The sequence below is a fragment of the Festucalex cinctus genome, chromosome 1 (genome assembly GCF_051991245.1).
Source record: "Festucalex cinctus isolate MCC-2025b chromosome 1, RoL_Fcin_1.0, whole genome shotgun sequence".
NCBI classification, from domain to species: domain Eukaryota; kingdom Metazoa; phylum Chordata; class Actinopteri; order Syngnathiformes; family Syngnathidae; genus Festucalex; species Festucalex cinctus.
The window spans coordinates 38,347,270-38,370,302 of NC_135411.1; the positions used below are offsets into that span (position 1 = coordinate 38,347,270).

Below are 23,033 nucleotides of genomic sequence, written 5' to 3' on the forward strand. Positions count from 1 at the left end.
CATTGTTATATTCAAACAATCCCTGATAGGCCCAGGTGAGAATTGAACTCACGACCCCTGGTTTACAAGACCAGTGCTCTAACCACTGAGCTACAAGGCCTGCTTGCAAAGGTAAGATAACCTTAAAAACAGCAAATTAACCGGATTCTGGCTTGCATTAAACAGTTATCTGATTCGTAGGTATAAAATCGTAGATACCCCAAAACACAGTAGTACTTCCCAACATCTGCACTTTATTGCTGTATTCAAACAATCCATGAAAGGCCCAGGTGAGAATTGAACTCACGACCCCTGGTACTAGACCAGTACTCTAACCACTGAGCGACAAGGCCTGGCTGTTGATGTAACATAACCTTAAAAACAGCAAATTAACCGGGTTCTGGTTTGCATTCCAAACAGTCATCTGATTAGTAGGTATTAAGTCGCGGATACCCTAAAACACAGTTGTACCAACCAACATCTGCACCTCATTGTTGTAATCAAACAATCCCTGAAAGGCCCAGGTGAGAATTGAAGTCACAACCCCTGTTTTACTAGACCAGTGCTCTAACCACTGAGCTACAAGGCCTGCCTGGTAAGGTAACAAAACGTTAAAAACAGCAAATTAACCGGGTTCTGGCTTGCATTAAACAGTCATCTGATTAGTAGGTATTAAGTCGCAGATACCCTAAAAAACATCAGTATGACCCAACATCTGCACTTCAATTCTGTATTCAAATAATCTCTGATAGGCCCAGGTGAGAATTGAACTCACGAACCCTGGTTTACTAGACAAGTACTCTAACCACTGAGCTACAAGGCCTGGCTGTTGATGTAACATAACCTTAAAAACAGCAAATTAACCGGGTTCTGGTTTGCATAGCAAACAGTCATCTGATTAGTAGGTATTAAGTCGCGGATACGCTAAAACGCAATAGTACGACCCAACATCTGCACTTCATTGCTGTATTCAAACAATCCCTGATAGGCCCAGGTGAGAATTGAACTCACTACCCCTGGTTTACTAGACCAGTACTCTAACCACTGAGCGACAAGGCCTGGCTGTTGATGTAACATAACCTTAAAAACAGCAAATTAACCGGGTTCTGGTTTGCATTCCAAACAGTCATCTGATTAGTAGGTATTAAGTCGCGGATACCCTAAAACACAGTTGTACCAACCAACATCTGCACCTCATTGTTGTAATCAAACAATCCCTGAAAGGCCCAGGTGAGAATTGAAGTCACAACCCCTGGTTTACTAGACCAGTACTCTAACCACTGAGCTATAAGGCCTGGCTGTTGAGGTAACATAACCTTAAAAACAGCAAATTAACCGGGTTCTGGCTTGCATTAAACAGTCATCTGATTAGTAGGTATTAAGTCGCAGATACCATAAAAAACATCAGTATGACCCAACATCTGCACTTCAATGCTGTATTCAAACAATCTCTGATAGGCCCAGGTGAGAATTGAACTCACGACCCCTGGTTTACTAGACCAGTACTCTAACCACTGAGCTACAAGGCCTGGCTGTTGATGTAACATAACCTTAAAAACAGCAAATTAACCGGGTTCTGGTTTGCATAGCAAACAGTCATCTGATTCGTAGGTATTAAGTCGCGGATACGCTAAAACGCAATTGTACGACCCAACATCTGCACTTCATTGCTGTATTCAAACAATCCCTGATAGGCCCAGGTGAGAATTGAACTCACTACCCCTGGTTTACTAGACCAGTACTCTAACCACTGAGCTACAAGGTCTGGCTGTTGATGTAACATAACCTTAAAAACAGCAAATTAACCTGGTTCTGGCTTGCATTAAACAGTCATCTGATTAGTAGGTGTTAAGTCGCAGATAACCTAAAAAACATCAGTATGACCCAACATCTGCACTTCATTGTTATATTCAAACAATCCCTGATAGGCCCAGGTGAGAATTGAACTCACGACCACTGGTTTACAAGACCAGTGCTCTAACCACTGAGCTACAAGGCCTGCTTGCAAAGGTAAGATAACCTTAAAAACAGCAAATTAACCGGATTCTGGCTTGCATTAAACAGTTATCTGATTCGTAGGTATAAAATCGTAGATACCCCAAAACACAGTAGTACTTCCCAACATCTGCACTTTATTGCTGTATTCAAACAATCCATGAAAGGCCCAGGTGAGAATTGAACTCACGACCCCTGGTACTAGACCAGTACTCTAACCACTGAGCGACAAGGCCTGGCTGTTGATGTAACATAACCTTAAAAACAGCAAATTAACCGGGTTCTGGTTTGCATTCCAAACAGTCATCTGATTAGTAGGTATTAAGTCGCGGATACCCTAAAACACAGTTGTACCAACCAACATCTGCACCTCATTGTTGTAATCAAACAATCCCTGAAAGGCCCAGGTGAGAATTGAAGTCACAACCCCTGTTTTACTAGACCAGTGCTCTAACCACTGAGCTACAAGGCCTGCCTGGTAAGGTAACAAAACGTTAAAAACAGCAAATTAACCGGGTTCTGGTTTGCATTAAATACAGTCATCTGATTAGTCGGGATAAAGTCGCAGAGACCCTAAAACACAGTAGTACTATGCAACACCTACACTTCATTGATGTATTCAAACAATCACTGATAGGCCTAAGTGAGAATTGAACTCACAACCCCTGGTTTACAAGACCAGTGCTCTAACCACTGAACTACAAGGCCTGGCTGTTGAAGTAACATAACCTTAAAAACAGAAAATTAACCGGGTTCTGGCTTTCATTATAAACCGTCATCTGATTAATAGGTATTAAGTCGCGGATACCCTTAAACACAGTTGTACCAACCAACATCTGCACTTCATTGTTGTAATCAAACAATCCCTGAAAGGCCCAGGTGAGAATTGAACTCACGACACCTGGTTTAATAGACCAGTACTCTAACCACTAGCTACAAGGCCTGGCTATTGACGTAACATAACCTTAAAAACAGCAAATTAACCGGGTTCTGGCTTGCATTAAACAGTCATCTGATTAGTAGGTATTAAGTCGCAGATACCCTAAAAAATATCAGTATGACCCAACATCTGCACTTCATTGTTATATTCAACCAATCCCTGATAGGCCCAGGTGAGAATTGAACTCACTACCCCTGGTTTACTAGACCAGTACTCTAACCACTGCGCTACAAGGCCTGGCTGTTGAGGTAACATAACCTTAAAAACAGCAAATTAACCGGGTTCTGGCTTGCATTAAACAGTCATCTGATTAGTAGGTATTAAGTCGCAGATACCCTAAAAAATATCAGTATGAGCCAACATCTGCACTTCAATGTTGTATTCAAACAATCTCTGATAGGCCCAGGTGAGAATTGAACTCACGACCCCTGGTTTACGAGACCAGTGCTCTAACCACTGAGCTACAAAGCCTGGCTGCTTAAGTAACATAACCTAAAAAACAGCAAATTAACCGAGTTCTGGTTTGCATTATAAACCGTCATCTGATTAATAGGTATTAAGTCGCGGATACCCTTAAACACAGTTGTACCAACCAACATCTGCACTTCATTGTTGTAATCAAACAATCCCTGAAAGGCCCAGGTGAGAATTGAAGTCACAACCCCTGGTTTACTAGACCAGTGCTCTAACCACTGAGCTACAAGGCCTGCCTGGTAAGGTAACAAAACGTTAAAAACAGCAAATTAACCGGGTTCTGGTTTGCATTATAAACAGTCATCTGATTAGTCGGTATTAAGTCACAGATACCCTTGAACACAATAGTACGACCCAACATCTGCACTTCATTGCTGTATTCAAACAACCCCTGATAGGCCCAGGTGAGAATTGAACTCACGACACTTGGTTTAATAGACCAGTACTCTAACCACTAGCTACAAGGCCTGGCTGTTGACGTAACATAACCTTAAAAACAGCAAATTAACCGGGTTCTGGCTTGCATTATACACAGTCATCTGATTTGTAGGTGTTAAGTCGCAAACACCCTAAAAAACGTCAGTATGACCCAACATCTGCACTTCATTGTTGTATTCAAACAATCCCTGATAGGCCCAGGTAAGAATTGAACTCACGACCCCTGGTTTACAAGACCAGTGCTCTAACCACTGAGCTACTAGGCTTGCTTGCAAAGGTAACATAACCTTAAAAACAGCAAATTAACCGGATTCTGGCTTACATTAAACAGTTATCTGATTCGTAGGTATAAAATCGTAGATACCCCAAAACACAGTAGTACTTCCCAACATCTGCACTTTATTGCTGTATTCAAACAATCCATGAAAAGCCCAGGTGAGAATTGAACTCAAGACCCCTGGTTTACTAGACCAGTACTCTAACCACTGAGCTACAAGGCCTGACTGTTGATGTAACATAACCTTAAAAACAGCAAATTAACCGGGTTCTGGTTTGCATTCCAAACAGTCATCTGATTAGTAGGTATTAAGTCGCGGATACGCTAAAACACAATAGTACGACCCAACATCTGCACTTCATTGCTGTATTCAAACAATCCCTGATAGGCCCAGGTGAGAATTGAACTCACTACCCCTGGTTTACAAGACCAGTACTCTAACCACTGAGCTACAATCCCTGGCTGTTGATGTAACATAACCTTAAAAACAGCAAATTAACCTGGTTGCGGCTTGCATTAAACAGTCATCTGATTAGTAGGTGTTAAGTCGCAGATACCCTAAAAAACATCAGTATGACCCAACATCTGCACTTCGTTGTTATATGCAAACAATCCCTGATAGGCCCAGGTGAGAATTGAACTCACGACCCCTGGTTTACTAGACCAGTACTCTAACCACTGAGCTATAAGGCTTGGCTGTTGAGGTAACATAACCTTAAAAACAGCAAATTAACCGGGTTCTGGCTTGCATTAAACAGTCATCTGATTAGTAGGTATTAAGTCGCAGATACCCTAAAAAATATCAGGATGACCCAACATCTGCACTTCAATGCTGTATTCAAACAATCTCTGATAGGCCCAGGTGAGAATTGAACTCACGACCCCTGGTTTACGAGACCAGTGCTCTAACCACTGAGCTACAAAGCCTGGCTGCGTAAGTAACATAACCTAAAAAACAGCAAATTAACCGAGTTCTGGTTTGCATTATAAACCGTCATCTGATTAATAGGTATTAAGTCGCGGATACCCTTAAACACAGTTGTACCAACCAACATCTGCACTTCATTGTTGTAATCAAACAATCCCTGAAAGGCCCAGGTGAGAATTGAAGTCACAACCCCTGGTTTACTAGACCAGTGCTCTAACCACTGAGCTACAAGGCCTGCCTGGTAAGGTAACAAAACGTTAAAAACAGCAAATTAACCGGGTTCTGGTTTGCATTATAAACAGTCAACTGATTAGTAGGTATTAAGTCACAGATACCCTTGAACACAATAGTACGACCCAACATCTGCACTTCATTGCTGTATTCAAACAATCCCTGATAGGCCCAGGTGAGAATTGAACTCACGACACCTGGTTTAATAGACCAGTACTCTAACCACTAGCTACAAGGCCTGGCTGTTAACGTAACATAACCTTAAAAACAGCAAATTTACCGGGTTCTGGCTTGCATTATAAACAGTCATCTGATTTGTAGGTGTTAAGTCGCAAACACCCTAAAAAACGTCAGTATGACCCAACATCTGCACTTCATTGTTGTATTCAAACACTCCCTGATAGGCCCAGGTAAGAATTGAACTCACGACCCCTGGTTTACTAGACCAGTACTCTAACCACTGAGCTATAAGGCCTGGCTGTTGAGGTAACATAACCTTAAAAACAGCAAATTAACCGGGTTCTGGCTTGCATTAAACAGTCATCTGATTAGTAGGTATTAAGTCGCAGATACCCTAAAAAATATCAGGATGACCCAACATCTGCACTTCAATGCTGTATTCAAACAATCTCTGATAGGCCCAGGTGAGAATTGAACTCACGACCCCTGGTTTACGAGACCAGTGCTCTAACCACTGAGCTACAAAGCCTGGCTGCTTAATTAACATAACCTAAAAAACAGCAAATTAACCGAGTTCTGGTTTGCATTATAAACCGTCATCTGATTAATAGGTATTAAGTCACGGATACCCTTAAACACAGTTGTACCAACCAACATCTGCACTTCATTGTTGTAATCAAACAATCCCTGAAAGGCCCAGGTGAGAATTGAAGTCACAACCCCTGGCTTACTAGACCAGTGCTCTAACCACTGAGCTACAAGGCCTGCCTGGTAAGGTAACAAAACGTTAAAAACAGCAAATTAACCGGGTTCTGGTTTGCATTATAAACAGTCATCTGATTAGTAGGTATTAAGTCACAGATACCCTTGAACACAATAGTACGACCCAACATCTGCACTTCATTGCTGTATTCAAACAATCCCTGATAGGCCCAGGTGAGAATTGAACTCACGACACCTGGTTTAATAGACCAGTACTCTAACCACTAGCTACAAGGCCTGGCTGTTAACGTAACATAACCTTAAAAACAGCAAATTTACCGGGTTCTGGCTTGCATTATAAACAGTCATCTGATTTGTAGGTGTTAAGTCGCAAACACCCTAAAAAACGTCAGTATGACCCAACATCTGCACTTCATTGTTGTATTCAAACAATCCCTGATAGGCCCAGGTAAGAATTGAACTCACGACCCTGGTTTACAAGACCAGTGCTCTAACCACTGAGCTACAAGGATTGCTTGCAAAGGTAACATAACCTTAAAAACAGCAAGTTAACCGGATTCTGGCTTGCATTAAACAGTTATCTGATTAGTAGGTATTAAGTCGCAGATACCCTAAAAAACATCAGTATGACCCAACATCTGCACTTCAATGCTGTATTCAAAAAAATCTCTGATAGGCCCAGGTGAGAATTGAACTCACGACCCCCGGTTTACTAGACCAGTAGTCTAACCACTGAGCTATAAGGCCTGGCTGTTGAGGTAACATAACATTAAAAACAGCAAATTAACCGGGTTCTGGCTTGCATTAAACAGTCATCTGATTAGTAGATATTAAGTCGCAGATACCCTAAAAAACATCAGTATGACCCAACATCTGCACTTCAATGCTGTATTCAAAAAAATCTCTGATAGGCCCAGGTGAGAATTGAACTCACGACCCCTGGATTACGAGACCAGTGCTCTAACCACTGAGCTACAAAGCCTGGCTGCTTAGGTAACATAACCTAAAAAACAGCAAATTAACCGAGTTCTGGTTTTGCATAAACAGTCATCTGATTAATAGGTATTAAGTCGCGGATACCCTAAAACACAGTTGTACCAACCAACATCTGCACTTCATTGTTGTAATTAAACAATCCCTGAAGGGCCCAGGTGAGAATTGAAGTCACAACACCTGGTTTACTAAACCAGTGCTCTAACCACTGAGCTACAAGGCCTGCCTGGTAAGGTAAAAAAACGTTAAAAACAGCAAATTAACCGGGTTCTGGTTTGCATTAAACACAGTCATCTGATTAGTCGGGATAAAGTCGCAGAGACCCTAAAACACAGTAGTACTATGCAACACCTGCACTTCATTGATGTATTCAAACAAACACTGATAGGCCTAGGTGAGAATTGAACTCACAACCCCTGGTTTACAAGACCAGTGCTCTAACCACTGAGCTACAAGGCCTGGCTGTTGAAGTAACATAACCTTAAAAACAGAAAATTTACCGGGTTCTGGCTTGCATTAAACACAGTCATCTGATTAGTAGGTATTCAGTCGCAGATACACTAAAAAACATCAGTATGACCCAACATCTGCACGTCGTTTTTGTATTTAAACAACCCCTGATAGGCCCAGGTGAGAATTGAACTCACGACCCATGGTTTACAAGACCAGTGTTCTAACCACTGAGCTACAAGGCCTGCTTGCAAAGGTAACATAACCTTAAAAACAGCAAATTAACCGGGTTCTGGCTTGCATTAAACAGTTATCTGATTCGTAGGTATAAAATCGTAGATACCCCAAAACACAGTAGTACTTCCCAACACCTGCACTTTATTGCTGTCTTCAAACAATCGATGAAAGGCCCAGGTGATAATTGAACTCACGACCCCTGGTTTACTAGTTCTGGTTCTGGTTTGCCTTCTAAACAGTCAACTGATTAGTAGGTATTAAGTCACAGATACCCTTGAACACAATAGTACGACCCAACATCTGCACTTCATTGCTGTATTCAAACAATCCATGATAGGCCCAGGTGAGAATTGAACTCACGACACCTGGTTTACTAGACCAGTACTCTAACCACTGAGCTATAAGGCCTGGCTGTTGAGGTAACATAACCTTAAAAACAGCAAATTAACCGGGTTCTGGCTTGCATTAAACAGTCATCTGATTAGTAGGTATTAAGTCGCGGATACCCTTAAACACAGTTGTACCAACCAACATCTGCACTTCATTGTTGTAATCAAACAATCCTTGAAAGGCCCAGGTGAGAATTGAACTCACGACCCCTGGTTTACGAGACCAGTGCTCTAACCACTGAGCTACAAAGCCTGGCTGCTTAAGTAACATAACCTAAAAAAGAGCAAATTAACCGAGTTCTGGTTTGCATTAAACAGTCATCTGATTCGTAGGTATAAAATCGTAGATACCCCAAAACACAGTAGTACTTCCCAACATCTGCACTTTATTGCTGTATTAAAACAATCCATGATAGGCCCAGGTGAGAATTGAACTCACGACACCTGGTTTACTAGACCAGTACTCTAACCACTGAGCTATAAGGCCTGGCTGTTGAGGTAACATAACCTTAAAAACAGCAAATTAACCGGGTTCTGGCTTGCATTAAACAGTCATCTGATTAGTAGGTATTAAGTCGCGGATACCCTTAAACACAGTTGTACCAACCAACATCTGCACTTCATTGTTGTAATCAAACAATCCTTGAAAGGCCCAGGTGAGAATTGAAGTCACAACCCCTGGTTTACTAGACCAGTGCTCTAACCACTGAGCTACAAGGCCTGCCTGGTAAGGTAACAAAACGTTAAAAACAGCAAATTAACCGGGTTCTGGTTTGCATTATAAACAGTGATCTGATTAGTAGGTATTTAGTAACAGATACCCTTGAACACAATAGTACGACCCAACATCTGCACTTCATTGCTGTATTCAAACAATCCCTGATAGGCCCAGGTGAGAATTGAACTCACGACACCTGGTTTAATAGACCAGTACTCTAACCACTAGCTACAAGGCCTGGCTGTTGACGTAACATAACCTTAAAAACAGCAAATTAACCGGGTTCTGGTTTGCATTCCAAACAGTCATCTGATTAGTAGGTATTAAGTCGCGGATACGCTAAAACACAATAGTACGACCCAACATCTGCACTTCATTGCTGTATTCAAACAATCCCTGATAGGCCAAGGTGAGAATAGAACTCACTACCCCTGTTTTACTAGACCAGTACTCTAACCACTGAGCTACAAGGCCTGGCTGTTGAGGTAACATAACCTTAAAAACAGCAAATTAACCGGGTTCTGGCTTGCATTAAACAGTCATCTGATTAGTAGGTATGAAGTCGCAGATACCCTAAAAAACATCGGTATGACCCAACATCTGCACTTCAATGTTGTATTCAAACAATCTCTGATAGGCCCAGGTGAGAATTGAACTCACGACCCCTGGTTTACGAGACCAGTGCTCTAACCACTGAGCTACAAAGCCTGGCTGCTTAAGTAACATAACCTAAAAAACAGCAAATTAACCGAGTTCTGGTTTGCATTAAACAGTCATCTGATTCGTAGGTATAAAATCGTAGATACCCCAAAACACAGTAGTACTTCCCAACATCTGCACTTTATTGTTGTATTAAAACAATCCATGATAGGCCCAGGTGAGAATTGAACTCACGACACCTGGTTTACTAGACCAGTACTCTAACCACTGAGCTATAAGGCCTGGCTGTTGAGGTAACATAACCTTAAAAACAGCAAATTAACCGGGTTCTGGCTTGCATTAAACAGTCATCTGATTAGTAGGTATTAAGTCGCGGATACCCTTAAACACAGTTGTACCAACCAACAACTGCACTTCATTGTTGTAATCAAACAATCCTTGAAAGGCCCAGGTGAGAATTGAAGTCACAACCCCTGGTTTACTAGACCAGTGCTCTAACCACTGAGCTACAAGGCCTGCCTGGTAAGGTAACAAAACGTTAAAAACAGCAAATTAACCGGGTTCTGGTTTGCATTATAAACAGTGATCTGATTAGTAGGTATTTAGTCACAGATACCCTTGAACTCAATAGTACGACCCAACATCTGCACTTCATTGCTGTATTCAAACAATCCCTGATAGGCCCAGGTGAGAATTGAACTCACGACACCTGGTTTAATAGACCAGTACTCTAACCACTAGCTACAAGGCCTGGCTGTTGACGTAACATAACCTTAAAAACAGCAAATTAACCGGGTTCTGGTTTGCATTCCAAACAGTCATCTGATTAGTAGGTATTAAGTCGCGGATACGCTAAAACACAATAGTACGACCCAACATCTGCACTTCATTGCTGTATTCAAACAATCCCTGATAGGCCCAGGTGAGAATTTAACTCACTACCCCTGTTTTACTAGACCAGTACTCTAACCACTGAGCTACAAGGCCTGGCTGTTGAGGTAACATAACCTTAAAAACAGCAAATTAACCGGGTTCTGGCTTGCATTAAACAGTCATCTGATTAGTAGGTATGAAGTCGCAGATACCCTAAAAAACATCGGTATGACCCAACATCTGCACTTCAATGTTGTATTCAAACAATCTCTGATAGGCCCAGGTGAGAATTGAACTCACGACCCCTGGTTTACGAGACCAGTGCTCTAACCACTGAGCTACAAAGCCTGGCTGCTTAAGTAACATAACCTAAAAAACAGCAAATTAACCGAGTTCTGGTTTGCATTAAACAGTTATCTGATTCGTAGGTATAAAATCGTAGATACCCCAAAACACAGTAGTACTTCCCAACATCTGCACTTTATTGCTGTATTAAAACAATCTCTGATAGGCCCAGGTGAGAATTGAACTCACGACCCCTGGTTTACGAGACCAGTGCTCTAACCACTGAGCTACAAAGCCTGGCTGCTTAAGTAACATAACCTAAAAAACAGCAAATTAACCGAGTTCTGGTTTGCATTATAACACGTCATCTGATTAATAGGTGTTAAGTCGCGGATACCCTTAAACACAGTTGTACCAACCAACATCTGCACTTCATTGTTTTAATCAAACAATCCCTGAAAGGCCCAGGTGAGAATTGAAGTCACAGCCCCTGGTTTACTAGACCAGTGCTCTAACCACTGAGCTACAAGGCCTGCCTGGTAAGGTAACAAAACGTTAAAAACAGCAAATTAACCGGGTTCTGGTTTGCATTATAAACAGTCATCTGATTAGTAGGTATTAAGTCACAGATACCCTTGAACACAATAGTACGACCCAACATCTGCACTTCATTGCTGTATTCAAACAATCCCTGACAGGCCCAAGTGAGAATTGAACTCACGACACCTGGTTTAATAGACCAGTACTCTAACCACTAGCTACAAGGCCTGGCTGTTGACGTAACATAACCTTAAAAACAGCAAATTTACCGGGTTCTGGCTTGCATTATAAACAGTCATCTGATTTGTAGGTGTTAAGTCGCAAACACCCTAAAAAACGTCAGTATGACCCAACATCTGCACTTCATTGTTGTATTCAAACAATCCCTGATAGGCCCAGGTAAGAATTGAACTCACGACCCCTGGTTTACAAGACCAGTGCTCTAACCACTGAGCTACAAGGATTGCTTGCAAAGGAAACATAACCTTAAAAACAGCAAATTAACCGGATTCTGGCTTGCATTAAACAGTTATCTGATTAGTAGGTATTAAGTCGTAGATACCCTAAAAAACATCAGTATGACCCAACATCTGCACTTCAATGCTGTATTAAAAAAATCTCTGATAGGCCCAGGTGAGAATTGAACTCACGACCCCCGGTTTACTAGACCAGTAGTCTAACCACTGAGCTATAAGGCCTGGCTGTTGAGGTAACATAACCTTAAAAACAGCAAATTAACCGGGTTCTGGCTTGCATTAAACAGTCATCTGATTAGTAGGTATTAAGTCGCAGATACCCTAAAAAACATCAGTATGACCCAACATCTGCACTTCAATGCTGTATTCAAAAAAATCTCTGATAGGCCCAGGTGAGAATTGAACTCACGACCCCTGGCTTACGAGACCAGTGCTCTAACCACTGAGCTACAAAGCCTGGCTGCTGAGGTAACATAACCTAAAAAACAGCAAATTAACCGAGTTCTGGTTTTGCATTATAAACAGTCATCTGATTAATAGGTATTAAGTCGCGGATACCCTAAAACACAGTTGTACCAACCAACATCTGCACTTCATTGTTGTAATCAAGCAATCCCTGAAAGGCCCAGGTGAGAATTGAAGTCAGAACCCCTGGTTTACTAAACCAGTGCTCTAACGACTGAGCTACAAGGCCTGCCTGGTAAGGTAACAAAACGTTAAAAACAGCAAATTAACCGGGTTCTGGTTTGCATTAAACACAGTCATCTGATTAGTCGGGATAAAGTCGCAGAGACCCTAAAACACAGTAGTACTATGCAACACCTGCACTTCATTGATGTATTCAAACAATCACTGATAGGCCTAGGTGAGAATTGAACTCACAACCCCTGGTTTACAAGACCAGTACTCTAACCACTGAGCTACAAGGCCTGGCTGTTGAAGTAACATAACCTTAAAAACAGAAAATTAACCGGGTTCTGGCTTGCATTAAACACAGTCATCTGATTAGTAGGTATTCAGTCGCAGATACACTAAAAAACATCAGTATGACCCAACATCTGCACGCCGTTTTTGTATTTAAACAACCCCTGATAGGCCCAGGTGAGAATTGAACTCACAACCCATGGTTTACAAGACCAGTGTTCTAACCACTGAGCTACAAGGCCTGCTTGCAAAGGTAACATAACCTTAAAAACAGCAAATTAACCGGGTTCTGGCTTGCATTAAACAGTTATCTGATTCGTAGGTATAAAATCGTAGATACCCCAAAACACAGTAGTACTTCCCAACACCTGCACTTTATTGCTGTCTTCAAACAATCGATGAAAGGCCCAGGTGATAATTGAACTCACGACCCCTGGTTTACTAGTTCTGGTTCTGGTTTGCCTTCTAAACAGTCATCTGATTAGTAGGTATTAAGTCACAGATACCCTTGAACACAATAGTACGACCCAACATCTGCACTTCATTGCTGTATTCAAACAATCCCCGATAGGCCCAGGTAAGACTTGAACTCACGACCCCTGGTTTACAAGACCAGTGCTCTAACCACTGAGCTACAAGGCTTCCTTGCAAAGGTAACATAACCTTAAAAACAGCAAATTAACCGGATTCTGGCTTGCATTAAACAGTTATCTGATTCGTAGGTATAAAATCGTAGATACCCCAAAACACAGTAGTACTTCCCAACATCTGCACTTTATTGCTGTATTCAAACAATCCATGAAAGGCCCAGGTGAGAATTGAACTCACGACCCCTGGTTTACTAGACCAGTACTCTAACCACTGAGCTACAAGGCCTGGCTGTTGATGTAACATAACCTTAAAAACAGCAAATTAACCGGGTTCTGGTTTGCATTCCAAACAGTCATCTGATTAGTAGGTATTAAGTCGCGGATACGCTAAAACACAATAGTACGACCCAACATCTGCACTTCATTGCTGTATTCAAACAATCCCTGATAGGCCCAGGTGAGAATTGAACTCACTACCCCTGGTTTACTAGACCAGTACTCTAACCACTGAGAGGCCTGGCTGTTGATGTAACATAACCTTAAAAACAGCAAATTAACCTGGTCCTGGCTTGCATTAAACAGTCATCTGATTCGTAGGTGTTAAGTCGCAGTTACCATAAAAAACATCAGTATGGCCCAACATCTGCACTTCATTGTTATATTCAAACAATCCCTGATAGGCCCAGGTGAGAATTGAACTCACGACCCCTGGTTTACTAGACCAGTACTCTAACCACTGAGCTATAAGGCCTGGCTGTTGAGGTAACATAACCTTAAAAACAGCAAATTAACCTGGTCCTGGCTTGCATTAAACAGTCATCTGATTCGTAGGTGTTAAGTCGCAGATACCATAAAAAACATCAGTATGGCCCAACATCTGCACTTCATTGTTATATTCAAACAATCCCTGATAGGCCCAGGTGAGAATTGAACTCACTACCCCTGGTTTACTAGACCAGTACTCTAACCACTGAGAGGCCTGGCTGTTGATGTAACATAACCTTAAAAACAGCAAATTAACCTGGTCCTGGCTTGCATTAAACAGTCATCTGATTAGTAGGTATTAAGTCGCAGATACCCTAAAAAACATCAGTATGACCCAACATCTGCACTTCAATGCTGTATTCAAACAATCTCTGATAGGCCCAGGTGAGAATTGAACTCACGACCCCTGGTTTACGAGACCAGTGCTCTAACCACTGAGCTACAAGGCCTGGCTGTTGAGTTAACATAACCTTAAAAACAGCAAATTAACCGGGTTCTGGCTTGCATTAAACAGTCATCTGATTAGTTGGTATTAAGTCGCAGATACCCTAAAAAATATCAGTAAGACCCAACATCTGCACTTCAATGTTGTATTAAAACAATCTCTGATAGGCCCAGGTGAGAATTGAACTCACTACCCCTGGTTTACGAGACCAGTGCTCTAACCACTGAGCTACAAAGCCTGGCTGCTTAAGTAACATAACCTAAAAAACAGCAAATTAACCGAGTTCTGGTTTGCATTATAAACCGTCATCTGATTAATAGGTATTAAGTCGCGGATACCCTTAAACACAGTTGTACCAACCAACATCTGCACTTCATTGTTGTAATCAAACAATCCCTGAATGGCCCAGGTGAGAATTGAACTCACGACCCCTGGTTTACTAGACCAGTACTCTAACCACTGAGCTACAAGGCCTGACTGTTGATGTAACATAACCTTAAAAACAGCAAATTAACCGGGTTCTGGTTTGCATTCCAAACAGTCATCTGATTAGTAGGTATTAAGTCGCGGATACCCTTAAACACAGTTGTACCAACCAACATCTGCACTTCATTGTTGTAATCAAACAATCCCTGAAAGGCCCAGGTGAGAATTGAAGTCACAACCCCTGGTTTACTAGACCAGTGCTCTAACCACTGAGCTACAAGGCCTGCCTGGTAAGGTAACAAAACGTTAAAAACAGCAAATTAACCGGGTTCTGGTTTGCATTATAAACAATCATCTGATTAGTACGTATTAAGTCACAGATACCCTTGAACACAATAGTACGACCCAACATCTGCACTTCATTGCTGTATTCAAACAATCCCTGATAGGCCCAGGTGAGAATTGAACTCACGACACCTGGTTTAATAGACCAGTACTCTAACCACGAGCTACAAGGCCTGGCTGTTGATGTAACATAACCTTAAAAACAGCAAATTAACCGGGTTCTGGCTTGCATTAAACAGTCATCTGATTTGTAGGTGTTAAGTCGCAAACACCCTAAAAAATGTCAGTATGACCCAACATCTGCACTTCATTGTTGTATTCAAACAATCCCTGATAGGCCCAGGTAAGAATTGAACTCACGACCCCTGGTTTACAAGACCAGTGCTCTAACCACTGAGCTACAAGGCCTGCTTGCAAAGGTAACATAACCTTAAAAACAGCAAATTAACCGGATTCTGGCTTGCATTAAACATCTGATTCGTAGGTATAAAATCGTAGATACCCCAAAACACAGTAGTACTTCCCAACATCTGCACTTTATTGCTGTATTAAAACAATCCATGATAGGTCCAGGTGAGAATTGAACTCACGACCCCTGGTTTACTAGACCAGTACTCTAACCACTGAGCTACAAGGCCTGCCTGTTGATGTAACATAACCTTAAAAACAGCAAATTAACCGGGTTCTGGTTTGCATAACAAACAGTCATCTGATTAGTAGGTATTAAGTCGCAGATACCCTAAAAAATATCAGTATGATCCAACATCTGCACTTCAATGCTGTATTCAAAGAATCTCTGATAGGCCCAGGTGAGAATTGAACTCACGACCCCTGGTTTACGAGACCAGTGCTCTAACCACTGAGCTACAAAGCCTGGCTGCTTAAGTAACATAACCTAAAAAACAGCAAATTAACCGAGTTCTGGTTTGCATTATAAACCATCATCTGATTAATAGGTATTAAGTCGCGGATACCCTTAAACACAGTTGTACCAACCAACATCTGCACTTCATTGTTGTAATCAAACAATCCCTGAAAGGCCCAGGTGAGAATTGAAGTCACAACCCCTGGTTTACTAGACCAGTGCTCTAACCACTGAGCTACAAGGCCTGCCTGGTAAGGTAACAAAACGTTAAAAACAGCAAATTAACCGGGTTCTGGTTTGCATTATAAACAGTCATCTGATTAGTAGGTATTAAGTCACAGATACCCTTGAACACAAGAGTACGACCCAACATCTGCACTTCATTGCTGTATTCAAACAATCCCTGATAGGCCCAGGTGAGAATTGAACTCACGACACCTGGTTTAATAGACCAGTACTCTAACCACTAGCTACAAGGCCTGGCTGTTGACGTAACATAACCTTAAAAACAGCAAATTAACCGGGTTCTGGCTTGCATTAAACAGTCATCTGATTAGTAGGTATTAAGTCGCAGATACCCTAAAAAATATCAGTAAGACCCAACATCTGCACTTCAATGTTGTATTAAAACAATCTCTGATAGGCCGAGGTGAGAATTGAACTCACTACCCCTGGTTTACGAGACCAGTGCTCTAACCACTGAGCTACAAAGCCTGGCTGCTTAAGTAACATAACCTAAAAAACAGCAAATTAACCGAGTTCTGGTTTGCATTATAAACCGTCATCTGATTAATAGGTATTAAGTCGCGGATACCCTTAAACACAGTTGTACCAACCAACATCTGCACTTCATTGTTGTAATCAAACAATCCCTGAATGGCCCAGGTGAGAATTGAACTCACGACCCCTGGTTTACTAGACCAGTACTCTAACCACTGAGCTACAAGGCCTGACTGTTGATGTAACATAACCTTAAAAACAGCAAATTAACCGGGTTCTGGTTTGCATTCCAAACAGTCATCTGATTAGTAGGTATTTAGTCGCGGATACCCTTAAACACAGTTGTACCAACCAACATCTGCACTTCATTGTTGTAATCAAACAATCCCTGAAAGGCCCAGGTGAGAATTGAAGTCACAACCCCTGGTTTACTAGACCAGTGCTCTAACCACTGAGCTACAAGGCCTGCCTGGTAAGGTAACAAAACGTTAAAAACAGCAAATTAACCGGGTTCTGGTTTGCATTATAAACAATCATCTGATTAGTACGTATTAAGTCACAGATACCCTTGAACACAATAGTACGACCCAACATCTGCACTTCATTGCTGTATTCAAACAATCCCTGATAGGCCCAGGTGAGAATTGAACTCACGACACCTGGTTTAATAGACCAGTACTCTAACCACGAGCTACAAGGCCTGGCTGTTGATGTAACATAACCTTAAAAACAGCAAATTAACCGGGTTCTGGCTTGCATTAAACAGTCATCTGATTTGTAGGTGTTAAGTCGCAAACACCCTAAAAAATGTCAGTATGACCCAACATCTGCACTTCATTGTTGTATTCAAACAATCCCTGATAGGCCCAGGTAAGAATTGAACTCACGACCCCTGGTTTACAAGACCAGTGCTCTAACCACTGAGCTACAAGGCCTGCTTGCAAAGGTAACATAACCTTAAAAACAGCAAATTAACCGGATTCTGGCTTGCATTAAACATCTGATTCGTAGGTATAAAATCGTAGATACCCCAAAACACAGTAGTACTTCCCAACATCTGCACTTTATTGCTGTATTAAAACAATCCATGATAGGTCCAGGTGAGAATTGAACTCACGACCCCTGGTTTACTAGACCAGTACTCTAACCACTGAGCTACAAGGCCTGCCTGTTGATGTAACATAACCTTAAAAACAGCAAATTAACCGGGTTCTGGTTTGCATAACAAACAGTCATCTGATTAGTAGGTATTAAGTCGCAGATACCCTAAAAAATATCAGTATGATCCAACATCTGCACTTCAATGCTGTATTCAAAGAATCTCTGATAGGCCCAGGTGAGAATTGAACTCACGACCCCTGGTTTACGAGACCAGTGCTCTAACCACTGAGCTACAAAGCCTGGCTGCTTAAGTAACATAACCTAAAAAACAGCAAATTAACCGAGTTCTGGTTTGCATTATAAACCATCATCTGATTAATAGGTATTAAGTCGCGGATACCCTTAAACACAGTTGTACCAACCAACATCTGCACTTCATTGTTGTAATCAAACAATCCCTGAAAGGCCCAGGTGAGAATTGAAGTCACAACCCCTGGTTTACTAGACCAGTGCTCTAACCACTGAGCTACAAGGCCTGCCTGGTAAGGTAACAAAACGTTAAAAACAGCAAATTAACCGGGTTCTGGTTTGCATTATAAACAGTCATCTGATTAGTAGGTATTAAGTCACAGATACCCTTGAACACAAGAGTACGACCCAACATCTGCACTTCATTGCTGTATTCAAACAATCCCTGATAGGCCCAGGTGAGAATTGAACTCACGACACCTGGTTTAATAGACCAGTACTCTAACCACTAGCTACAAGGCCTGGCTGTTGACGTAACATAACCTTAAAAACAGCAAATTAACCGGGTTCTGGCTTGCATTAAACACAGTCATCTGATTTGTAGGTGTTAAGTCGCAAACACCCTAAAAAACGTCAGTATGACCCAACATCTGCACTTCATTGTTGTATTTAAACAATCCCTGATAGGCCCAGGTAAGAATTGAACTCACGACCACTGGTTTACAAGACCAGTGCTCTAACCACTGAGCTACAAGGCTTGCTTGCAAAGGTAACATAACCTTAAAAACAGCAAATTAACCGGATTCTGGCTTGCATTAAACAGTTATCTGATTCGTAGGTATAAAATCGTAGATACCCCGAAACACAGTAGTACTTCCCAACATCTACACTTTATTGCTGTATTCAAACAATCCATGAAAGGCCCAGGTGAGAATTGAACTCACGACCCCTGGTTTACTAGACCAGTACTCTAACCACTGAGCTACAAGGCTTGGCTGTTGATGTAACATAACCTTAAAAACAGCAAATTAACCGGGTTCTGGTTTGCATTTCAAACAGTCATCTGATTAGTAGGTATTAAGTCGCGGATACGCTAAAACACAATAGTACGACCCAACATCTGCACTTCATTGCTGTATTCAAACAATCCCTGATAGGCCCAGGTGAGAATTGAACTCACTACCCCTGGTTTACTAGACCAGTACTCTAACCACTGAGCTACAAGGCCTGGCTGTTGATGTAACATAACCTTAAAAACAGCAAATTAACCTGGTTCTGGCTTGCATTAAACAGTCATCTGATTAGTAGGTGTTAAGTCGCAGATACACTAAAAAACATCAGTTTGACCCAACATCTGCACTTCATTGTTATATTCAAACAATCCCTGATAGGCCCAGGTGAGAATTGAACTCAGTACCCCTGGTTTACTAGACCAGTACTCTAACCACTGAGCTACAAGGCCTGGCTGTTGAGGTAACATAACCTTAAAAACAGCAAATTAACCGGGTTCTGGCTTGCATTAGTCATCTGATTAGTAGGTATTAAGTCGCAGATACCCTAAAAAACATCAGTATGACCCAACATCTGCACTTCAATGCTGTATTCAAACAATCTCTGATAGGCCCAGGTGAGAATTGAACTCACGACCCCTGGTTTACGAGACCAGTGCTCTAACCACTGAGCTACAAAGCCTGGCACCTTAAGTAACATAACCTAAAAAACAGCAAATTAACCGAGTTCTGGTTTGCATTATAAACCGTCATCTGATTAATAGGTATTAAGTCGCGGATACCCTTAAACACAGTTGTACCAACCAACATCTGCACTACATTGTTGTAATCAAACAATCCCTGAAAGGCCCAGGTGAGAATTGAAGTCACAACCCCTGGTTTACTTGACCAGTGCTCTAACCACTGAGCTACAAGGCCTGCCTGGTAAGGTAACAAAACGTTAAAAACAGCAAATTAACCGGGTTCTGGTTTGCATAACAAACAGTCATCTGATTAGTAGGTATTAAGTCGCGGATACGCTAAAACACAATAGTACGACCCAACATCTGCACTTCATTGCTGTATTCAAACAATACCTTATAGGCCCAGGTGAGAATTGAACTCACTACCACTGGTTTACTAGACCAGTACTCTAACCACTGACCTACAAGGTCTGGCTGTTGATGTAACATAACCTTAAAAACAGCAAATTAACCTGGTTCTGGCTTGCATTAAACAGTCATCTGATTAGTAGGTGTTAAGTCGCAGATACCCTAAAAAACACCAGTATGACCCAACATCTGCACTTCATTGTTATATTCAAACAATCCCTGATAGGCCCAGGTGAGAATTGAACTCACGACCCCTGGTTTACAAGACCAGTGCTCTAACCACTGAGCTACAAGGCCTGCTGGCAAAGGTAAGATAACCTTAAAAACAGCAAATTAACCGGATTCTGGCTTGCATTAAACAGTTATCTGATTCGTAGGTATAAAATCGTAGATACCCCAAAACACAGTAGTACTTCCCAACATCTGCACTTTATTGCTGTATTCAAACAATCCATGAAAGGCCCAGGTGAGAATTGAACTCACGACCCCTGGTACTAGACCAGTACTCTAACCACTGAGCTACAAGGACTGGCTGTTGATGTAACATAACCTTAAAAACAGCAAATTAACCGGGTCCTGGTTTGAATTCCAAACTGTCATCTGATTAGTAGGTATTAAGTCGCGGATACCCTAAAACACAGTTGTACCAACCAACATCTGCACTTCATTGTTGTAATCAAACAATCCCTGAAAGGCCCAGGTGAGAATTGAAGTCACAACCCCTGGTTTACTAGACCAGTGCCCTAACCACTGAGCTACAAGGCCTGCCTGGTAAGGTAACAAAACGTTAAAAACAGCAAATTAACCGGGTTCTGGTTTGCATTAAATACAGTAATCTGATTAGTCGGGATAAAGTCGCAGAGACCCTAAAACACAGTAGTACTATGCAACACCTGCACTTCATTGATGTATTCAAAAAATCACTGATAGGCCTAGGTGAGAATTGAACTCACAACCCCTGGTTTACAAGACCAGTGCTCTAACCACTGAGCTACAAGGCCTGGCTGTTGAAGTAACATAACCTTAAAAACAGAAAATTAACCGGGTTCTGGCTTGCATTAAACACAGTCATCTGATTAGTAGGTATTCAGTCGCAGATACCCTAAAAATCAACAGTATGACCCAACATCTGCATGTCGGTTTTGTATTCAAACAATCCCTGATAGGCCCAGGTGAGAATTGAATTCACGACCCCTGGTTTACAAGACCAGTGTTCTAACCACTGAGCTACAAGGCCTGCTTGCAAAGGTAACATAACCTTAAAAACAGCAAATTAACCGGGTTCTGGCTTGCATTAAACAGTTATCTGATTCGTAGGTATAAAATCGAAGATACCCCAAAACACAGTAGTACTTCCCAACATCTGCACTTTATTGCTGTCTTCAAACAATCGATGAAAGGCCAGGTGATAATTGAACTCACGACCCCTGGTTTACTAGTTCTGGTTTGCCTTCTAAACAGTCATCTGATTAGTAGGTATTAAGTCGCAGATACCCTAAAAACATCAGTATGACCGAACATCTGCACTTCAATGCTGTATTCAAACAATCTCTGATAGGCCCAGGTGAGAATTGAACTCACGACCCCTGGTTTACGAGACCAGTGCTCTAACCACTGAGCTACAAAGCCTGGCTGCTTAAGTAACATAACCTAAAAAACAGCAAATTAACCGAGTTCTGGTTTGCATTATAAACCGTCATCTGATTAATAGGTATTACGTCGCGGATACCCTTAAACACAGTTGTACCAACCAACATCTGCACTTCATTGTTGTATTCAAACAATCCCTGATAGGCCCAGTGAAGAATTGAACTCACGACCCTTGGTTTACAAGACCAGTGCTCTAACCACTGAGCTACAAGTCCTGCTTGCAAAGGTAACATAACCTTAAAAACAGCAAATTAACCGGATTCTGGCTCGCATTAAACAGTTATCTGATTCGTAGGTATAAAATCGTAGATACCCCAAAACACTGTAGTACTTCCCAACATCTGCACTTTATTGCTGTATTAAAACAATACATTATAGCCCCAGGTGAGAATTGAACTCACGACCCCTGGTTTACTAGACCAGTACTCTAACCACTGAGCTACAAGGCCTGGCTGTTGATGTAACATAACCTTAAAAACAGCAAATTAACCGTGTTCTGGTTTGCATAAACAGTCATCTGATTAGTAGGTATTAAGTCGCGGATACGCAAAAACACAAAAGTACGACCCAACATCTGCACTTCATTGCTGTATTCAAACAATCACTGATAGGCCCAGGTGAGAATTGAACTCACGACCCCCGGGTTACTAGACCAGTACTCTAACCACTGAGCTATAAGGCCTGGCTATTGAGGTAACATAACCTTAAAAACAGCAAATTAACCTGGTTCTGGCTCGCATTAAACAGTCATCTGATCAGTAGGTGTTAAGTCGCAGATACCCTAAAAAACATCAGTATGACCCAACATCTGCACTTCATTGTTATATTCAAACAATCCCTGATAGGCCCAGGTGAGAATTGAACTCACGACCCCTTGTTTACTAGACCAGTACTCTAACCACTGAGCTATAAGGCCTGGCTATTGAGGTAACATAACCTTAAAAACAGCAAATTAACCTGGTTCTGGCTTGCATTAAACAGTCATCTGATTAGTAGGTGTTAAGTCGCAGATACCCTAAAAAACACCAGTATGACCCAACATCTGCACTTCATTGTTATATTCAAA

The 23,033-nt window shown here is 41.7% G+C and overlaps 67 non-coding genes across 67 annotated transcripts; all 67 read right to left on the reverse strand.

The window, feature by feature from the left end:
* Nucleotides 1–27: 27 nt before the first annotated feature.
* trnat-ugu (transfer RNA threonine (anticodon UGU)) lies at nucleotides 28–100 on the reverse strand. Its single transcript has one exon. It is a non-coding gene; the product is annotated as a tRNA-Thr (tRNA).
* Nucleotides 101–261: 161 nt separating this feature from the next.
* On the reverse strand, nucleotides 262–332 carry trnal-uag (transfer RNA leucine (anticodon UAG)). The gene has a single exon. It is a non-coding gene; the product is annotated as a tRNA-Leu (tRNA).
* Nucleotides 333–729: 397 nt separating this feature from the next.
* trnat-agu (transfer RNA threonine (anticodon AGU)) lies at nucleotides 730–802 on the reverse strand. The gene has a single exon. It is a non-coding gene; the product is annotated as a tRNA-Thr (tRNA).
* A 163-nt stretch (nucleotides 803–965) lies between these two features.
* On the reverse strand, nucleotides 966–1,038 carry trnat-agu (transfer RNA threonine (anticodon AGU)). The gene has a single exon. It is a non-coding gene; the product is annotated as a tRNA-Thr (tRNA).
* A 397-nt stretch (nucleotides 1,039–1,435) lies between these two features.
* trnat-agu (transfer RNA threonine (anticodon AGU)) lies at nucleotides 1,436–1,508 on the reverse strand. Its single transcript has one exon. It is a non-coding gene; the product is annotated as a tRNA-Thr (tRNA).
* A 163-nt stretch (nucleotides 1,509–1,671) lies between these two features.
* trnat-agu (transfer RNA threonine (anticodon AGU)) lies at nucleotides 1,672–1,744 on the reverse strand. Its single transcript has one exon. It is a non-coding gene; the product is annotated as a tRNA-Thr (tRNA).
* A 161-nt stretch (nucleotides 1,745–1,905) lies between these two features.
* Nucleotides 1,906–1,978, reverse strand: trnat-ugu (transfer RNA threonine (anticodon UGU)). The gene has a single exon. It is a non-coding gene; the product is annotated as a tRNA-Thr (tRNA).
* Nucleotides 1,979–2,139: 161 nt separating this feature from the next.
* Nucleotides 2,140–2,210, reverse strand: trnal-uag (transfer RNA leucine (anticodon UAG)). Its single transcript has one exon. It is a non-coding gene; the product is annotated as a tRNA-Leu (tRNA).
* A 399-nt stretch (nucleotides 2,211–2,609) lies between these two features.
* On the reverse strand, nucleotides 2,610–2,682 carry trnat-ugu (transfer RNA threonine (anticodon UGU)). The gene has a single exon. It is a non-coding gene; the product is annotated as a tRNA-Thr (tRNA).
* Nucleotides 2,683–3,312: 630 nt separating this feature from the next.
* On the reverse strand, nucleotides 3,313–3,385 carry trnat-cgu (transfer RNA threonine (anticodon CGU)). Its single transcript has one exon. It is a non-coding gene; the product is annotated as a tRNA-Thr (tRNA).
* Nucleotides 3,386–3,548: 163 nt separating this feature from the next.
* trnat-agu (transfer RNA threonine (anticodon AGU)) lies at nucleotides 3,549–3,621 on the reverse strand. Its single transcript has one exon. It is a non-coding gene; the product is annotated as a tRNA-Thr (tRNA).
* Nucleotides 3,622–4,019: 398 nt separating this feature from the next.
* trnat-ugu (transfer RNA threonine (anticodon UGU)) lies at nucleotides 4,020–4,092 on the reverse strand. The gene has a single exon. It is a non-coding gene; the product is annotated as a tRNA-Thr (tRNA).
* A 161-nt stretch (nucleotides 4,093–4,253) lies between these two features.
* On the reverse strand, nucleotides 4,254–4,326 carry trnat-agu (transfer RNA threonine (anticodon AGU)). The gene has a single exon. It is a non-coding gene; the product is annotated as a tRNA-Thr (tRNA).
* A 162-nt stretch (nucleotides 4,327–4,488) lies between these two features.
* On the reverse strand, nucleotides 4,489–4,562 carry trnat-ugu (transfer RNA threonine (anticodon UGU)). Its single transcript has one exon. It is a non-coding gene; the product is annotated as a tRNA-Thr (tRNA).
* Nucleotides 4,563–4,723: 161 nt separating this feature from the next.
* On the reverse strand, nucleotides 4,724–4,796 carry trnat-agu (transfer RNA threonine (anticodon AGU)). The gene has a single exon. It is a non-coding gene; the product is annotated as a tRNA-Thr (tRNA).
* A 161-nt stretch (nucleotides 4,797–4,957) lies between these two features.
* Nucleotides 4,958–5,030, reverse strand: trnat-cgu (transfer RNA threonine (anticodon CGU)). Its single transcript has one exon. It is a non-coding gene; the product is annotated as a tRNA-Thr (tRNA).
* Nucleotides 5,031–5,193: 163 nt separating this feature from the next.
* trnat-agu (transfer RNA threonine (anticodon AGU)) lies at nucleotides 5,194–5,266 on the reverse strand. The gene has a single exon. It is a non-coding gene; the product is annotated as a tRNA-Thr (tRNA).
* A 398-nt stretch (nucleotides 5,267–5,664) lies between these two features.
* On the reverse strand, nucleotides 5,665–5,737 carry trnat-agu (transfer RNA threonine (anticodon AGU)). The gene has a single exon. It is a non-coding gene; the product is annotated as a tRNA-Thr (tRNA).
* Nucleotides 5,738–5,898: 161 nt separating this feature from the next.
* On the reverse strand, nucleotides 5,899–5,971 carry trnat-cgu (transfer RNA threonine (anticodon CGU)). The gene has a single exon. It is a non-coding gene; the product is annotated as a tRNA-Thr (tRNA).
* A 163-nt stretch (nucleotides 5,972–6,134) lies between these two features.
* Nucleotides 6,135–6,207, reverse strand: trnat-agu (transfer RNA threonine (anticodon AGU)). Its single transcript has one exon. It is a non-coding gene; the product is annotated as a tRNA-Thr (tRNA).
* An 867-nt stretch (nucleotides 6,208–7,074) lies between these two features.
* trnat-cgu (transfer RNA threonine (anticodon CGU)) lies at nucleotides 7,075–7,147 on the reverse strand. The gene has a single exon. It is a non-coding gene; the product is annotated as a tRNA-Thr (tRNA).
* Nucleotides 7,148–7,544: 397 nt separating this feature from the next.
* On the reverse strand, nucleotides 7,545–7,617 carry trnat-ugu (transfer RNA threonine (anticodon UGU)). The gene has a single exon. It is a non-coding gene; the product is annotated as a tRNA-Thr (tRNA).
* A 163-nt stretch (nucleotides 7,618–7,780) lies between these two features.
* trnat-ugu (transfer RNA threonine (anticodon UGU)) lies at nucleotides 7,781–7,853 on the reverse strand. Its single transcript has one exon. It is a non-coding gene; the product is annotated as a tRNA-Thr (tRNA).
* Nucleotides 7,854–8,180: 327 nt separating this feature from the next.
* On the reverse strand, nucleotides 8,181–8,253 carry trnat-agu (transfer RNA threonine (anticodon AGU)). Its single transcript has one exon. It is a non-coding gene; the product is annotated as a tRNA-Thr (tRNA).
* Nucleotides 8,254–8,414: 161 nt separating this feature from the next.
* Nucleotides 8,415–8,487, reverse strand: trnat-cgu (transfer RNA threonine (anticodon CGU)). The gene has a single exon. It is a non-coding gene; the product is annotated as a tRNA-Thr (tRNA).
* Nucleotides 8,488–8,648: 161 nt separating this feature from the next.
* Nucleotides 8,649–8,721, reverse strand: trnat-agu (transfer RNA threonine (anticodon AGU)). The gene has a single exon. It is a non-coding gene; the product is annotated as a tRNA-Thr (tRNA).
* A 161-nt stretch (nucleotides 8,722–8,882) lies between these two features.
* On the reverse strand, nucleotides 8,883–8,955 carry trnat-agu (transfer RNA threonine (anticodon AGU)). The gene has a single exon. It is a non-coding gene; the product is annotated as a tRNA-Thr (tRNA).
* Nucleotides 8,956–9,587: 632 nt separating this feature from the next.
* Nucleotides 9,588–9,660, reverse strand: trnat-cgu (transfer RNA threonine (anticodon CGU)). Its single transcript has one exon. It is a non-coding gene; the product is annotated as a tRNA-Thr (tRNA).
* A 161-nt stretch (nucleotides 9,661–9,821) lies between these two features.
* trnat-agu (transfer RNA threonine (anticodon AGU)) lies at nucleotides 9,822–9,894 on the reverse strand. Its single transcript has one exon. It is a non-coding gene; the product is annotated as a tRNA-Thr (tRNA).
* Nucleotides 9,895–10,055: 161 nt separating this feature from the next.
* On the reverse strand, nucleotides 10,056–10,128 carry trnat-agu (transfer RNA threonine (anticodon AGU)). The gene has a single exon. It is a non-coding gene; the product is annotated as a tRNA-Thr (tRNA).
* Nucleotides 10,129–10,760: 632 nt separating this feature from the next.
* trnat-cgu (transfer RNA threonine (anticodon CGU)) lies at nucleotides 10,761–10,833 on the reverse strand. The gene has a single exon. It is a non-coding gene; the product is annotated as a tRNA-Thr (tRNA).
* Nucleotides 10,834–10,994: 161 nt separating this feature from the next.
* trnat-cgu (transfer RNA threonine (anticodon CGU)) lies at nucleotides 10,995–11,067 on the reverse strand. Its single transcript has one exon. It is a non-coding gene; the product is annotated as a tRNA-Thr (tRNA).
* Nucleotides 11,068–11,230: 163 nt separating this feature from the next.
* On the reverse strand, nucleotides 11,231–11,303 carry trnat-agu (transfer RNA threonine (anticodon AGU)). Its single transcript has one exon. It is a non-coding gene; the product is annotated as a tRNA-Thr (tRNA).
* Nucleotides 11,304–11,701: 398 nt separating this feature from the next.
* On the reverse strand, nucleotides 11,702–11,774 carry trnat-ugu (transfer RNA threonine (anticodon UGU)). Its single transcript has one exon. It is a non-coding gene; the product is annotated as a tRNA-Thr (tRNA).
* Nucleotides 11,775–12,170: 396 nt separating this feature from the next.
* Nucleotides 12,171–12,243, reverse strand: trnat-cgu (transfer RNA threonine (anticodon CGU)). The gene has a single exon. It is a non-coding gene; the product is annotated as a tRNA-Thr (tRNA).
* Nucleotides 12,244–12,643: 400 nt separating this feature from the next.
* Nucleotides 12,644–12,716, reverse strand: trnat-ugu (transfer RNA threonine (anticodon UGU)). The gene has a single exon. It is a non-coding gene; the product is annotated as a tRNA-Thr (tRNA).
* Nucleotides 12,717–12,879: 163 nt separating this feature from the next.
* Nucleotides 12,880–12,952, reverse strand: trnat-ugu (transfer RNA threonine (anticodon UGU)). Its single transcript has one exon. It is a non-coding gene; the product is annotated as a tRNA-Thr (tRNA).
* Nucleotides 12,953–13,279: 327 nt separating this feature from the next.
* trnat-ugu (transfer RNA threonine (anticodon UGU)) lies at nucleotides 13,280–13,352 on the reverse strand. The gene has a single exon. It is a non-coding gene; the product is annotated as a tRNA-Thr (tRNA).
* Nucleotides 13,353–13,513: 161 nt separating this feature from the next.
* trnat-agu (transfer RNA threonine (anticodon AGU)) lies at nucleotides 13,514–13,586 on the reverse strand. The gene has a single exon. It is a non-coding gene; the product is annotated as a tRNA-Thr (tRNA).
* Nucleotides 13,587–13,978: 392 nt separating this feature from the next.
* On the reverse strand, nucleotides 13,979–14,051 carry trnat-agu (transfer RNA threonine (anticodon AGU)). Its single transcript has one exon. It is a non-coding gene; the product is annotated as a tRNA-Thr (tRNA).
* Nucleotides 14,052–14,441: 390 nt separating this feature from the next.
* Nucleotides 14,442–14,514, reverse strand: trnat-cgu (transfer RNA threonine (anticodon CGU)). Its single transcript has one exon. It is a non-coding gene; the product is annotated as a tRNA-Thr (tRNA).
* Nucleotides 14,515–14,675: 161 nt separating this feature from the next.
* Nucleotides 14,676–14,748, reverse strand: trnat-cgu (transfer RNA threonine (anticodon CGU)). The gene has a single exon. It is a non-coding gene; the product is annotated as a tRNA-Thr (tRNA).
* A 163-nt stretch (nucleotides 14,749–14,911) lies between these two features.
* Nucleotides 14,912–14,984, reverse strand: trnat-agu (transfer RNA threonine (anticodon AGU)). Its single transcript has one exon. It is a non-coding gene; the product is annotated as a tRNA-Thr (tRNA).
* Nucleotides 14,985–15,147: 163 nt separating this feature from the next.
* Nucleotides 15,148–15,220, reverse strand: trnat-agu (transfer RNA threonine (anticodon AGU)). Its single transcript has one exon. It is a non-coding gene; the product is annotated as a tRNA-Thr (tRNA).
* Nucleotides 15,221–15,616: 396 nt separating this feature from the next.
* trnat-ugu (transfer RNA threonine (anticodon UGU)) lies at nucleotides 15,617–15,689 on the reverse strand. The gene has a single exon. It is a non-coding gene; the product is annotated as a tRNA-Thr (tRNA).
* Nucleotides 15,690–15,846: 157 nt separating this feature from the next.
* trnat-agu (transfer RNA threonine (anticodon AGU)) lies at nucleotides 15,847–15,919 on the reverse strand. The gene has a single exon. It is a non-coding gene; the product is annotated as a tRNA-Thr (tRNA).
* Nucleotides 15,920–16,082: 163 nt separating this feature from the next.
* trnat-cgu (transfer RNA threonine (anticodon CGU)) lies at nucleotides 16,083–16,155 on the reverse strand. Its single transcript has one exon. It is a non-coding gene; the product is annotated as a tRNA-Thr (tRNA).
* A 163-nt stretch (nucleotides 16,156–16,318) lies between these two features.
* trnat-agu (transfer RNA threonine (anticodon AGU)) lies at nucleotides 16,319–16,391 on the reverse strand. Its single transcript has one exon. It is a non-coding gene; the product is annotated as a tRNA-Thr (tRNA).
* A 396-nt stretch (nucleotides 16,392–16,787) lies between these two features.
* trnat-cgu (transfer RNA threonine (anticodon CGU)) lies at nucleotides 16,788–16,860 on the reverse strand. The gene has a single exon. It is a non-coding gene; the product is annotated as a tRNA-Thr (tRNA).
* Nucleotides 16,861–17,023: 163 nt separating this feature from the next.
* On the reverse strand, nucleotides 17,024–17,096 carry trnat-agu (transfer RNA threonine (anticodon AGU)). The gene has a single exon. It is a non-coding gene; the product is annotated as a tRNA-Thr (tRNA).
* Nucleotides 17,097–17,259: 163 nt separating this feature from the next.
* Nucleotides 17,260–17,332, reverse strand: trnat-agu (transfer RNA threonine (anticodon AGU)). Its single transcript has one exon. It is a non-coding gene; the product is annotated as a tRNA-Thr (tRNA).
* Nucleotides 17,333–17,728: 396 nt separating this feature from the next.
* On the reverse strand, nucleotides 17,729–17,801 carry trnat-ugu (transfer RNA threonine (anticodon UGU)). The gene has a single exon. It is a non-coding gene; the product is annotated as a tRNA-Thr (tRNA).
* A 157-nt stretch (nucleotides 17,802–17,958) lies between these two features.
* Nucleotides 17,959–18,031, reverse strand: trnat-agu (transfer RNA threonine (anticodon AGU)). The gene has a single exon. It is a non-coding gene; the product is annotated as a tRNA-Thr (tRNA).
* A 163-nt stretch (nucleotides 18,032–18,194) lies between these two features.
* Nucleotides 18,195–18,267, reverse strand: trnat-cgu (transfer RNA threonine (anticodon CGU)). Its single transcript has one exon. It is a non-coding gene; the product is annotated as a tRNA-Thr (tRNA).
* Nucleotides 18,268–18,430: 163 nt separating this feature from the next.
* Nucleotides 18,431–18,503, reverse strand: trnat-agu (transfer RNA threonine (anticodon AGU)). Its single transcript has one exon. It is a non-coding gene; the product is annotated as a tRNA-Thr (tRNA).
* Nucleotides 18,504–18,901: 398 nt separating this feature from the next.
* On the reverse strand, nucleotides 18,902–18,974 carry trnat-ugu (transfer RNA threonine (anticodon UGU)). The gene has a single exon. It is a non-coding gene; the product is annotated as a tRNA-Thr (tRNA).
* A 161-nt stretch (nucleotides 18,975–19,135) lies between these two features.
* On the reverse strand, nucleotides 19,136–19,208 carry trnat-agu (transfer RNA threonine (anticodon AGU)). Its single transcript has one exon. It is a non-coding gene; the product is annotated as a tRNA-Thr (tRNA).
* A 163-nt stretch (nucleotides 19,209–19,371) lies between these two features.
* On the reverse strand, nucleotides 19,372–19,444 carry trnat-agu (transfer RNA threonine (anticodon AGU)). The gene has a single exon. It is a non-coding gene; the product is annotated as a tRNA-Thr (tRNA).
* Nucleotides 19,445–19,605: 161 nt separating this feature from the next.
* Nucleotides 19,606–19,678, reverse strand: trnat-agu (transfer RNA threonine (anticodon AGU)). Its single transcript has one exon. It is a non-coding gene; the product is annotated as a tRNA-Thr (tRNA).
* A 157-nt stretch (nucleotides 19,679–19,835) lies between these two features.
* Nucleotides 19,836–19,908, reverse strand: trnat-cgu (transfer RNA threonine (anticodon CGU)). The gene has a single exon. It is a non-coding gene; the product is annotated as a tRNA-Thr (tRNA).
* Nucleotides 19,909–20,541: 633 nt separating this feature from the next.
* On the reverse strand, nucleotides 20,542–20,614 carry trnat-ugu (transfer RNA threonine (anticodon UGU)). Its single transcript has one exon. It is a non-coding gene; the product is annotated as a tRNA-Thr (tRNA).
* Nucleotides 20,615–21,009: 395 nt separating this feature from the next.
* Nucleotides 21,010–21,082, reverse strand: trnat-agu (transfer RNA threonine (anticodon AGU)). The gene has a single exon. It is a non-coding gene; the product is annotated as a tRNA-Thr (tRNA).
* A 163-nt stretch (nucleotides 21,083–21,245) lies between these two features.
* On the reverse strand, nucleotides 21,246–21,318 carry trnat-ugu (transfer RNA threonine (anticodon UGU)). Its single transcript has one exon. It is a non-coding gene; the product is annotated as a tRNA-Thr (tRNA).
* Nucleotides 21,319–21,481: 163 nt separating this feature from the next.
* On the reverse strand, nucleotides 21,482–21,554 carry trnat-ugu (transfer RNA threonine (anticodon UGU)). Its single transcript has one exon. It is a non-coding gene; the product is annotated as a tRNA-Thr (tRNA).
* Nucleotides 21,555–21,873: 319 nt separating this feature from the next.
* Nucleotides 21,874–21,946, reverse strand: trnat-cgu (transfer RNA threonine (anticodon CGU)). The gene has a single exon. It is a non-coding gene; the product is annotated as a tRNA-Thr (tRNA).
* A 397-nt stretch (nucleotides 21,947–22,343) lies between these two features.
* Nucleotides 22,344–22,416, reverse strand: trnat-agu (transfer RNA threonine (anticodon AGU)). The gene has a single exon. It is a non-coding gene; the product is annotated as a tRNA-Thr (tRNA).
* A 394-nt stretch (nucleotides 22,417–22,810) lies between these two features.
* On the reverse strand, nucleotides 22,811–22,883 carry trnat-agu (transfer RNA threonine (anticodon AGU)). Its single transcript has one exon. It is a non-coding gene; the product is annotated as a tRNA-Thr (tRNA).
* Between the last annotated feature and the right edge of the window lie 150 nt (nucleotides 22,884–23,033).